A 12,542-nucleotide genomic window follows, 5' to 3' on the forward strand; every position below is an offset into this window, starting at 1 on the left:
ATAAAAGCTATGAGATCACAAAAGAAATCCAGCTATAAATTCGCTGATATCAAAAACAAAACAGACAGAAAAAATATAAATTTAAAGTGAACCGTTTCGTTCTTTTTAGTTTACTCACCCCTCTTTTTGATATCGTACGGATGAATTCAAACTTATTCGGCTTTACAAAATCTTTTATTAATATTTGCTACAGAATGAAATACAAAAGCCCACTTGTCTTCAGTATCGGACACTGAAGACCATTTCTTGATATTCTGAATTGCTAATAAACAATAAAAATTTTACATTTGATAACAAGTTGTAATGAACATATTCCTGGATAAATTTGAAAAACATCAAACATGCAAGTATTTCGTCTTTCTGAAAATGAAATTCCATTTTTTTACAACCTAAATTAATCTGACGAGATATTGCTTTTTTTTCTAGAATTACAATATGTATTAAAATATAATCAATTTTGATAAAAAACAAACTTAGATAGAATTATCTTTTATTATACCAAATACTGATCAAGACAAAAATTGCAAAATAATTTTTAGTATGTTCATGCTTTATTTTAAATTGTTTTGCAATTGATAATGTTTGTAAAAAACTTAATCATATTCAAATTTGTGATATTCGCAAGTAAATAGAAACATTTGTTAATTTATCGTTTTTCGTACTATAAATATACTGCCATTTAATAAATTAAGCTTGTACAACTGAAATAAATAATCGATGCAACATTTATTTATTTATTGTTATTTTTAAGATTTAGAATAAAATTTTTTAGCAATTAATTTTTTTTGTTCTTTTTATTCCGAATTATAAAACGATATATATATATATATATATATATATATATATATATATATATATATATGCATCTCACTTACGAAAAAAACTTATTTCATGTTTAAAAATTTTATTTACACATGGTAAAAACATTCTAAAGTCAGTTTTTAAGTTTCGATTACTAATAAAAAAATAATACTTCTAATATAGAAAAAACTTCAGGCAACCCCTGTATCTAAATGAAATTAATCGAAATTTTCATATACCATTTTTATTTACAAATGGATTCTAAAGGAATTCAGTCCTTTTTTCCAATAATCTTTATTTGGAATATTTATGGAATTCTAAAAACTTGAAAAGAAAGAATTTATTTATGGGTATATTATCCATTAGATTCAGTTCTCTTCAGAAAAAAATAACTAGCAACAAAACAAACTTTCTTATTGCAGCCGCAATTCGGGAAAAATAAAATATTCAACTTTTCTCGCGTAGACCATTAACAGAAAATATATCCATATCATTTCGAAAACCTAATGATGCGTTTACAACTAGCAGAAATATCCGAGAATAGGAACAATAACAAAGTGAAGAACAATAAGATCTATCTTTCTCTCTTTTATTCTTTTTTGTATACCTAAATAACGATTTTGCTTTCGTAATTCATAAAAATTGCTAAATTATTTGAAAGGCATAAATATTTATACTGCGAATTGTGGCTCGTTAGATTGATCTCTCTGTACCGAAAATAATGCTGAAAAAAATATTTATTTAAAAATAAAAATGTGTATAAGTTTGTAACTTTTATTGGTACATCGGCGTTTTTTGTTTTCGGCGACTTTTTTTAATAGGCACGATAAAAAATGTTAATTTATTACTTCCAACGATTTATTTCCCTCCTTAACTAATTAGATATATACAATGAATTTAAAAAGGAATATAAATTGTGTTTTGAATAGATATCCGATGCCATTAATAGAGGTAAAAAAGAAACGTTTTTGTACGAATAAAAAAATTGTGCATGTTTGTAATTTTTATTATTTCATTAATGTTTTAAGTGTAAGTAATATTTTTAGTTTGCGCTATAAAGCATGCTCATTTCATACTTACAGTGATTGAATTTCCTTTTTTAACCAATTTGATTATATATATATATATATATATATATATATATATATATATATATATATATATATATATATATATATATATATATATATATATATATATATAATGAATATTTTTAATATAAATTATGCTTCGGATAAACATTGGATACCATTAATAGAAGCAAAAAAAAAAAAAAAATGTTTCTTTAAGAATAAAAAGCGTCTATGTCACTATTATTGTTTCATCAATGTTTTCAATGCAACTATTTTTTCATGTGTATAATAAGATGAATGCATTTTATCATTTGCAGTGATTGAATTTTTTGTTCCTTAACCAATTTGATATATACAATGAATTTAAAAAGGAATATAAATCATGCTTTGGATAAACTTTAGATGCAATTAATAGGAGCAGAAATAGCATGAGCAAATTTTAAATTCTATAAGATTAGGTAAATAATTTGATTTACTTCCGCATAATATACGATGAATGAAATATGTTGTCATTTTAAATTATGTAATTTGCAATTATTTAATTCAAATTAAGAATTTTCTCGAAATAAATGGGATAAATCAAAACTGTTACATAAAATATAATGAAAATAATAATATTACCAGGTTTCTTAGTTTTGATATTATATGTACAGAAAATATAATTTTGGTAAATAGATGGAATGATATTTGAAACCAAAAGTAAATTGTAATTCTTAATTCCCTTATGAAGTATGCCTATTTTAAATTATTTACGAGTATATATTTTAATGAATTTCAGTTAAATTCGTATTTGAATAAAATATAGAAAACGCAGATTTAATTTTTTTTAACCTTTTTTATTCGATTATTTAATAAATTCTACTGTAATTGTTTTAACTTGCTTAATTTTTTCCTTTGTTTATAATTTTCTTTTATAAATTTGGAGTATAATAATGAAGTTTTAATAAAAAGAAAAATAATTGCTTTATTAATTCAGAAGTGCTGTTTAAGAAAAGATGAAATTGAAAAAACCGTAGCCATCTCCAAAAGTTGATTTCTTTTTTCTTGAGAATTAGAGCATAAATTTTAATTGAAAAAATGCTACACAATTTTGCCATGAAAGGAAAATTAATTTTTAATAACCAAACTGAAATAAACTTGTGGTCATTTTAAAATGCTTATATACATCTTTGGTAATGAAAATATAATTTTTTCTTTGAATTTCTTACCCTATTTTTTCATGCAGAGGTAATTCATAATAAAATAATTTTTTATCAATAATGCTTTATCAGTCATTTGTTTATGGTATGAAAAACAATAAATGATATTTCTTGAAATATTTTGTAATGAAATAAACTTAATAAAAAGCATTTTTAAAAATACACTTTGATTAGTAGAAATTATTTTAAAAAAGAATTGTTTATTTTAAATATTTCTTTTTAGAGCTTAATTGATAAAAATTTTGCACTTTGAAATCACTTTTTTCTAATACTCAATACGAGTCGGCACCAATTGTATACAATCAAAATTTAATGATATAAATCTATACGTTGACAATTAAATTCTGAAGATAAGAAAGTAGTATATTGTCATCAAGAATTCGCAATTGTACAAAATTTCAGAACTCTGTAACTTCAAGAAGGGTGTGAAAATTCGATATCAAATTCCATCTACGAAACAAGTCAAATTAAATAAAAGTGTACGAAAAAATGTATCAACTTTTCTATTTATGAAACTTTCGATTACTCTTTGTCTTCCTACTGCTCTTGAATGTCATATATAAGTTTTTTTTTTTCATCTAAATTGGGAAATAATATTTCTATAGACATGACATTTCTTGAGATACAGTACATCTTTTTGAGGATTCAGAATTATAATCTTTTTTTTTAGGTCTTTAAAACTTTATCAAAAGAAATTAACATCAAAAAAGAGAAATCGACAGAAATTAGCAAAGATATTGTGTCAAGTTTATTATATGTTTAAATGTGCCAGATTTTCAGACATTATAATTTTCTAGAATTTACATTAACTGGTCTGAACTTTCTTTGGTTGTTTAAAAAATTATTTATTTATTTAAAAGCTTTATTTGTATGACTCTTCCTTTATAATATCACAGAATCAGAATTTAGTTGTTGATGTTGTTTTTCATCATCTTCGATGGATTCTAAATTTTATTTCATCAGTTATCAACTTATACGAAAGAACCCTTTCGTTTAATTAAAAAAAAAATTTACAGATTTAAACTTTTGCAGACTTTAGAATCAGAATTGAAACTTACAAGGTTCAAACATAAGATTAAATTAGATATCGGTCGTTCTCTTAGAGAAAAAAAGTTTTACTATTAGAAAAAGAAAATGTAAGTTATTTATTTATTTCTAATCTGCATTCCATATTATTTAGAAAAGTTTCAATCTGAAATCATGACAATCCTATTTAAGTAAGAGTTTTTAAGAACTTTTCTTCTATGTGTTAATCTTCAAAACATTATTATCTTTTATAGAATTAAAATAGCAATCTTTTTGAACCACTTTGAATTTATGCATATTATTGTTTACTCTAAGACAAAGAATGAAATTTTATCGCATTATTTTTTGATAAAAAAACATGTTTTAATTCTGATAGCATCTGAAATAAATATTTACAAAATTTATTTCACTAAATTCATGTTCTTTTTGTTTTAAAACAAGGGAAAGCTTTGATAATCTATCTATCTCGAAGGCAAAAAGTAACCTTGAAAAATGACTCTCGAATCAGACCAATGAAAATCGTTTTTAATTCAGCATCAAAGCAGTAGACCATTTATTTTATTCCAAATCCTAGATTGTTGTTGTTTGGAATTTGTTTCTAATCATCTTCTTCTATTTCACGCAAGAGTTCTTAAAAATGCATTTTCAAAATGATACGACAATTAGTTCGGCTGTATATCTTTGTGATGCCTTTTTTTTTTTTTTCATTTCATTTTTAAGTTTAATTATCGCATGCTGGCGACTCTGGCGAAAATCGATGCTCTGAAATCGATCAACTACAAAATCGTCACATCTTTCCTCTCTTATTTCATGGCGTGTCTTACACTTGAGGTGGGAAATTTAAAGCCTGTTCACGCTACGTCATGCTGCGATAAAACGACAGGAAAATTCTACTCTCAATTCGTGCAGGAATTTAAAAAAACAATTAGATGAGTTATATTTGATAAATATTTCTTATGTATTTTATTCAGATTTGTTTAACTTGTTATTCTTTCAACCAAACCTGACCTGATTTAGATCAATTATCATTTTGTTCTTTTTCACAGTATTTTTTTCTTTTAAAATATTATTTTATTTTTGAAATGCATGAAAATAAAAATTATTTCTCTATTCCAATATCATTAATTTGATACCTAATAAAACTACGATTTCGAAATATAATTTAATATTATAATCATTATAATTTAATTATTAACAATTTTTGATAAAGTTAACAAGTTGAAAAATGATCTTAAAATTCTTAAATAATTTCCAATTTTTTTCAAATTTAAAAAAGTGATTCTGTAATTGGGAGTATATAAACAATTTTAAAGCTTAAAGCAAGATTAATTTATTGTACTGCAACCTACAAAGGAACAATAAATAAATGCATAATTAATATCAGCAAATAAACCCATGTATTATTTTGAAAGTTTTCTCACTACAAAATATACATCACTTATTTCAAATGGTTTTTTTATTGTGTAAAATTATTATTTCTTTGCCTGAGTAGTTTTTTGTAACTACTTAAGTAGAAAATTAATGTTTTTAAAATGCTCAGATATTATTACATTAGCTGTTTAAGTAGAAAGTAATTAAATGCAGATGTTTTAATATCACAAGAAGACATTCGTTATAGGTAGATTTTATCAAAAATTATTCTAATCAATAAGTTGATTTTATTGAGTACATGGCTCAAAAAAATCACTTGACATGGAACTTTTAATGGTTTTAAAACAGCTTGAGGCTGCTTATTTCGAAACTGATGTTACTTTTGCCAAATTATCTCAAATTTATGAAATAATTTATAGCCTCAACATTTCAAATATAAATAATTTTCAAGAGTGAATATGAAGTAACCTTGTTGTTAATCATTAAGACTCTGAAGGAAGTCTTAATGATTTGATGCAAGAGCTTGGCAAGAGCAAGAGTTTTCCACTGAAATTAAAGGGAAAAACTGTCTAAACCTAAATGTTAAAATAAAAACTTATGGGGAAAAAAATATTCTTCCATATTTAGTTAAAATAGGTATATATGCATATTGTAATAACTTTCCTTTTGAATATGGGGTTCGAATATGAATGAGATGATTAAAGGTTTTATAAACATCTCGGCCAGAAGTTTAAAATGTATGTCACTGATTAATGAACAATCGATATCTTTTCAACTACACATTCTGTAAAACTTAAAGGGAAATTTCAAATTGTTAAAATGATGTTACAGAAACTCTGCTATCAGAAATATGAGTGATTTGTTTGTGTAGATCAAAAGATAATCGGCTTCTTACTGGGACAATAAACTGGTTATAGAAACTATACCAGCTTCATTTTTTCGTGGAATGGCAGTGCACATGGACATCACTGGGAAAAAAAAGTGAAATGGCCTTTAAAAGAAAAGTTGACTGTAAATACAATGAATTTTATGAGGTAGAAACAATTCGTTAGGAACATCAGTAACAGTTGGTAAAAGTAGGAATATGGTAATTCTTTCAATATATCTGTAGGTCGTTTCTTGGATTAATCACTGATAATCTATAGGCAAGGAATTCGGTTGATCTTCAAACTAGAAAACTCGTTAAAAACTTAATAATTTCAGCATATGTAACAGATACAGAATCCTCTGTTTGGTTATGTTTCTTCTTTCTTTAGAATTTTTTTTTTTTTTTGTAACCACAAAGCAAAGAACTATGATGAGTTAGTGTGAATTATGCTTAAAGGTTCTCAAGAACTGAGGTCTAATATAACAAAAATATTTCTACATAGTTATTTGCACAAATTTCTATATAATCTAGATTATTTAAGTAAGAATATTAGAGAGAATCCATAAAGATATCAGAATTATGGAAAAATATCAAGATATTATTCGATGGTCAATTACTCCAATGCGAAACTTTCTCTGCATATAACAAGAAATCATGAAATATATATGTTTCCATGATTTAAATAAACTAACTTGTTAGATTTTCATTTTATGGATATGATGCAATATCCCGTATTCTTAGCAAACCATTATTATTGATACGTCGAAGTTTATTTATTTATTTTAAATAACTGATAGATTTAAGTCACAATCGACACAAATTTCACGCGATTTTTAGTTTTCTGCAATGATTTACCTTTTGGATTGATTACTCTTTAAGATTAAGTTGATTTATTTCATTGATTTAAATTTATCATTTTATTTATTTTTTTATTTTTTCATTGATTTAAATTTATTATTAATTTACATTTGTGATAATTTCATTGCTGTCAAAGGAATGCGAAATATTACTACTGAAATTTAATTTTCACTTTATTTTAGAGCTAATCTAAAAAAAAACAACCTGATTCTTAATCAGTAGTACCATAAAATTACGCTTAAATCATTGGGATATCTTTGGGAATAAAATGGCTACAAAGCAGTGATATTAAAGTGAAGTACATTACAAACGTTCAGCACAAATTCAATTACTCTGCTTTGTTAAGGTTATATATGATATGATTTTCGAAGGAAAAAATTTAAATATTTGTGATGTGCCCATAAAAATATTTGTTGATAAAGAACATTGGATTGACGTTCATAGAACTTTTCTTATTTCCAAAGCATACTTATTTCGCTAGCATTATAAATAAAATTTTAAGAAGAATAAAAATTGAAGTGGGATAGGATTTTTAAAAACTGATTTAAATAAAGCACGACACTGTTCACATCACGCCATATATAATAAAAAGAAATCGAAATTGCCAAAAAATTAAAATCCTGATGTACAAAATTTGATACATTAAATTTTTAAGTACTTAAAACAATTATAACGACAGATTTGTTTAATTTTACTTTCCTTTATTTATTTTTGTAAAAGAGATATCATAAAAAAAATTCTGTAAAATATTAGAATAAAAAAAATGTTTTATTTTATTTTTCTCTTTATTTTCTATATCAAATAAAAGTATAAATTATAATAAAAAAAAGAGAGAAAAGATATTTTTAAATCCCTTTCACCCTAATATTATTTTTGAAAAAAAAAAGGATTTTCCATTTCTTTTCACAACTTTACAAAACTTGATGACACAGAATTCGAAAGGATTATATCACATTATGATTACAAAATATCGTCTGCACTTTTTAATCTTTACATAATAACATTAAAAGGAAAAAACAAAAGAGTCGAACGAGTTCTTTCAGAATTCCCGCCAAAAATTTCACACGGCTGCCATATTCGAAGATCCGGCAAAAATGTGCTGCTAGTGGAGGATGTCTTGGGTTGAAATTGCTCAAGCGAAAACGAAAAACTAGTTCATTTCGATCGTAGCGCTTCGGGCTCTTTTAACCGCGTGTTCAGTATATATCCTTTAACTTGTCTCCCGAAGCTCATTTATTTAGTATCTCTGATCTGAGCTCTCCTTCGGTACACACTTGCATAGCGGCACTTGGGAATAGTCATCTTTGACTAAAGCAGTGCAGTTTTTTCTCTTTCACTTTGTGTCTTGACCTACGATTAATTACCAAGTCATATCATTTGGTAAGCTTTATTTTTTCCCATCTAGTTATATATATCCATATATTTGACTTATAATAATATAATGTTTACACTTTTTACAAAAAAAATTAAGAATACAATTCGTTTTAATATAATATAATGCCGAATATTGGTGGTATAAAAATATTGTGACTTTTAGTAAATTCAGAAACGTTGATTAATATATACATTAATTAGACCTACATAAAAATATTTTACCTTAATAAAATTCAAATTAAATTCTAAGATATACTTTTCATCTGATAAAAAAATGGCATTTCTAAATGTATAAATTTTAACCACATGAAAGTAAAATAAATTATAATTTCTATTTTTAATCTTAGATTTTAAAAAAACTATACATTGAAAAGCTTAACTCAGCTGAAATAAAATATTTCATGATTAAGATAACGTGAAATGCAAAGTTAAAAAATTGGAATAATATGTATTATATTTATAAATGAAAATTAGAAGCCTTATATTCGATTATTTATTTATAAAGAACTAGTAAAAATAATAATAATTGATATATTTATGATAATTATATGGTTCTTTTTTTTTGGAAAAGAGGAAAAAATTCTATATTTTTTCCTTAGACAAATAATTTCTTTTCAGTTTTATGAATAATTATTTAAAAAATATACTGAATTCTAAAATATTTACGAATGTTATTTTCTATAAACAAGAAACTTTCACATATATTTGATTCAATACTTTGTCTCTAGAATTTTTCAGAAGCATGTCAATTCCTATCATCAAAAGAATGATTACATTTTTATATAAAGAATTAAGATTTAAATTTTAAAATCTTTAAACATTATTTTATACAATGTCTTGTTATTACAAGCTGTCTTGTGGTGTTATTCAAAAACAATTATGTTATATGGATACTCAGAATTAGAAATAAAGAACTACGAAAAACAACAAATAGAAGCTAAAACTTCAGAAAAAATTACGTTATAATTATTAAATATAAGCGATTGCTTTATTAAATCACTTTTCACCACAATTTGTCATATTAATTTGCAATAATTAGCTTTTCCTTAGCATCGCTGATCAAGGTGAGGCTTTCTTTTAGCTAAATTATTTTCTTGCACTGGCTTTCTAGCATTTTATTAGATTTTGGTTTGCAACAAAAATCTATGCTTTTAGATTTTTTTGCTTTTAGCTAAAAATCTATATAATGCCATTTGCCAATCTATATAATGAATTTATAAATTATCTTTATAAATTCATTATATAGCTTTTATCAGTTATGTAGTTCTGTTTTTAAACATTCTGCTTTTTTTTAGTTAAATAATTTTTATTTGGGAATTAAGATTCCGAACATGGCTCTCAGCCTTGACAATATCCGACTAAGGATATTGTTAAGGTTAATAGCAGCAGAATATTTAATTTCTTCGTTTTCACCTTTCTCTTAATTACTTTGTCATACACCAAATTAATTTCCCCCAAATTTACTTTATTTTTTTTTCCAACTTCTAATTTTTAGGCATCTATGAATAAGGAAAACTGACAGCAATTTTTGCAGTCGGGTCTTATGTTGCGTGCAATACGACGATAATTCAGGAGTGTCTTTCAATGAAATCGGGTTCTAGAATGGAATCGGGTTCTTTTCCTATTTCTCAAACTACTTTTATAAAATTACTATTTTATTCAAAGATTGTGTGTAAAATTATAGGCAAAATAACTGTTAGTAAACATAAATTGAAAAATATTTTATAAATATTCCAAATGTTGTTTTATAATTTTCTGATTCATTAATCATTACAAATTTAATTAAAGTTTTTTTTTTTATTCTATAAAATTTTTCAAATTTTGTGCGTGCGGAAAAATGACGATCTGCTCGCTACAAAGAACATGACCCTATTAGTTTCTGTTCTTGCTTAATTGTAATAATTATGATTTCGCGTTTCTGTGTTTTCCGGGTTCAATTAAAATTTAATATTCTAATTTATTATCACAGAATTATTGATTTGACGTCTCTTCCAAAATTATGTTTTTGTGCTTAATTATTCGCTCCTGGATTAATCTACCAATTTACTCTTTGCCTCTACTGATTTTTAAATCCAAATTAAATATTTATCAAGCTATCATAGCTAATTGTTTTAACTGCAGTTAAATTTTAATTGAGATTGTTGTGTATTTAGATGAAATGTGTATTTTAGTGAACTCTATAAAAATGATGCGAAATAACTACCTTTCAACTATTGTTATCAGAAAAATGAAGAAAATAATAGTTAAGGTTCCAAAAGTAAAATTTTACTTTTCAATTGCATCTTGATGAAATCGTGAAATGTTTCCTTAATTAGAAATCTGTATTCACTATTCTTTATTTACAATCATACAAAATGAAAACAGTTTTACAAAAATTAGTACAAGGGAAATTTTTGAAAAGAAGATATGTTTTTAGTTCAATGAGGCATTTCTAAGGAGGTGAGGGGAATGATATTTTTAATTCAGAAATGTGCTCGAAAATAGGTAAAGAGATCAGAGCTATCCTTATCTAGTGACATCGAACTAGGTTGTTTTCTTAATGATAAAAATCAAATGAAAATTAATATTTTTAATTTCTTTTGTACTTGAAATATTATATATGTTAGTATACTACTAAACGTAGTGCGTTATTAAACAAATTTATTATTTTAATTATGAATCAGCTTTAAATTCGAATACCATCTTTTAATAAACACTATCATCTATCTGAATTTCCAACATTCCGTAAGAGAGGAATAAATATTAGATTTTTCACATCCAATAGCAAATATTTCTGAATTCTTTTTTCCCACGCGTCAGATTCGAGCATGCTCTCGCAATCATGCCAGATACGAGACGAAAATCAAGTTGTGAATGATTCAATTAACTTCTTGTTAATTGAATCATTCACAATCATTCACATGTTTGTTAAGCCAAAATAACTGGGAATGTCGCGTGCTGCCAAACTTCATGAATATATATTTTTTAATGTGGACAAAGCAAATAATCTGTTTGGTAATTAAAGCAAATTCATCTTCACAAAATTCTTTCTCTAAAACCTAGAAAATTACAATTACATAAAAATTGCCCATTCTACCTTGATATGTCCGATACATTCTTGGTGTTTTTTGTTTATATGGCTTGATTTTGGTGAAAGGAAAAACGAATAATGACAAAAAATTACTTTTGGTGCTATGTTTTCCAAAAAATGTTATTATATTATTTTGCAAATGAAAGGGATATTTCTTTATTTCCATTTAGTATGTGCCTAATTTAATATTATTAGAAAAATAACTATTTTAACTTTTAACATAACTTTTTAGGGTAAAAATCTTTAATTTAGCCGATATATTTTCTTTTTGAATTTTTTATTATAAAATAATATAACGAAATATTTCTTGAAAATGACTTTTCATTCTATATTATTGCATGAAAATAATTAAAGAAAAATATAGCTGTAATTCTGTGATTTAATAAAGTTAATAAATAAGTAAGTAATTTGTGAGTTAATAAATGAGGAGAAATCCTTAATCAAAAACATACATTTCAAAATTTTTTTTTTGAATTTATTATAGAATAAAATTAATAATCAGAAATCACGAAATAAACTAATTTAAAAGAATTTATTTAATGCTTTAGAGGTCAAAATCAAATGAAAATATTTCGTAAATAGGAAAAAACACTGCCGTGAGCTTCATGATTAAGAATAACCTATATAACTGTTTATTTCTGCTCTGGCTGTTGAATAAATAAAATCAGAAGGAAAAATATAATTGACTAAAAAGTAGTTTAAAAGAAGGAAAATAAAACAAAATTAAGACTCCGTACCTATAGAAAGAACAATTCTATACAATACAAAAGTAATGTGTTTTTTTTTTTTTTTTTTTTTGCTACATACAGGAGAAACGTTTTAAGTGCATTGCAGCAATATATCACTAACTAACTTCTTCCGGTTTCATTCTTTCATTAAATGAGAAAAAAAAAAGGCAGGCA

General features: G+C 24.9%; 1 protein-coding gene across 1 annotated transcript in view; it reads left to right on the top strand.

The window, feature by feature from the left end:
* The first annotated feature begins 8,425 nt into the window (after positions 1-8,425).
* LOC129963833 (uncharacterized) overlaps positions 8,426-12,542 on the top strand; it is a 44,203-nt gene continuing 40,086 nt past the window's right edge. The window contains exon 1 of the mRNA XM_056078406.1: positions 8,426-8,576. The gene's annotated coding sequence lies outside the window, so the exon portion shown is untranslated. The remainder of the gene's footprint in view (positions 8,577-12,542) is intronic.

Source organism: Argiope bruennichi, chromosome 3 (assembly GCF_947563725.1).
Source record: "Argiope bruennichi chromosome 3, qqArgBrue1.1, whole genome shotgun sequence".
In the NCBI taxonomy this organism is placed as follows: domain Eukaryota; kingdom Metazoa; phylum Arthropoda; class Arachnida; order Araneae; family Araneidae; genus Argiope; species Argiope bruennichi.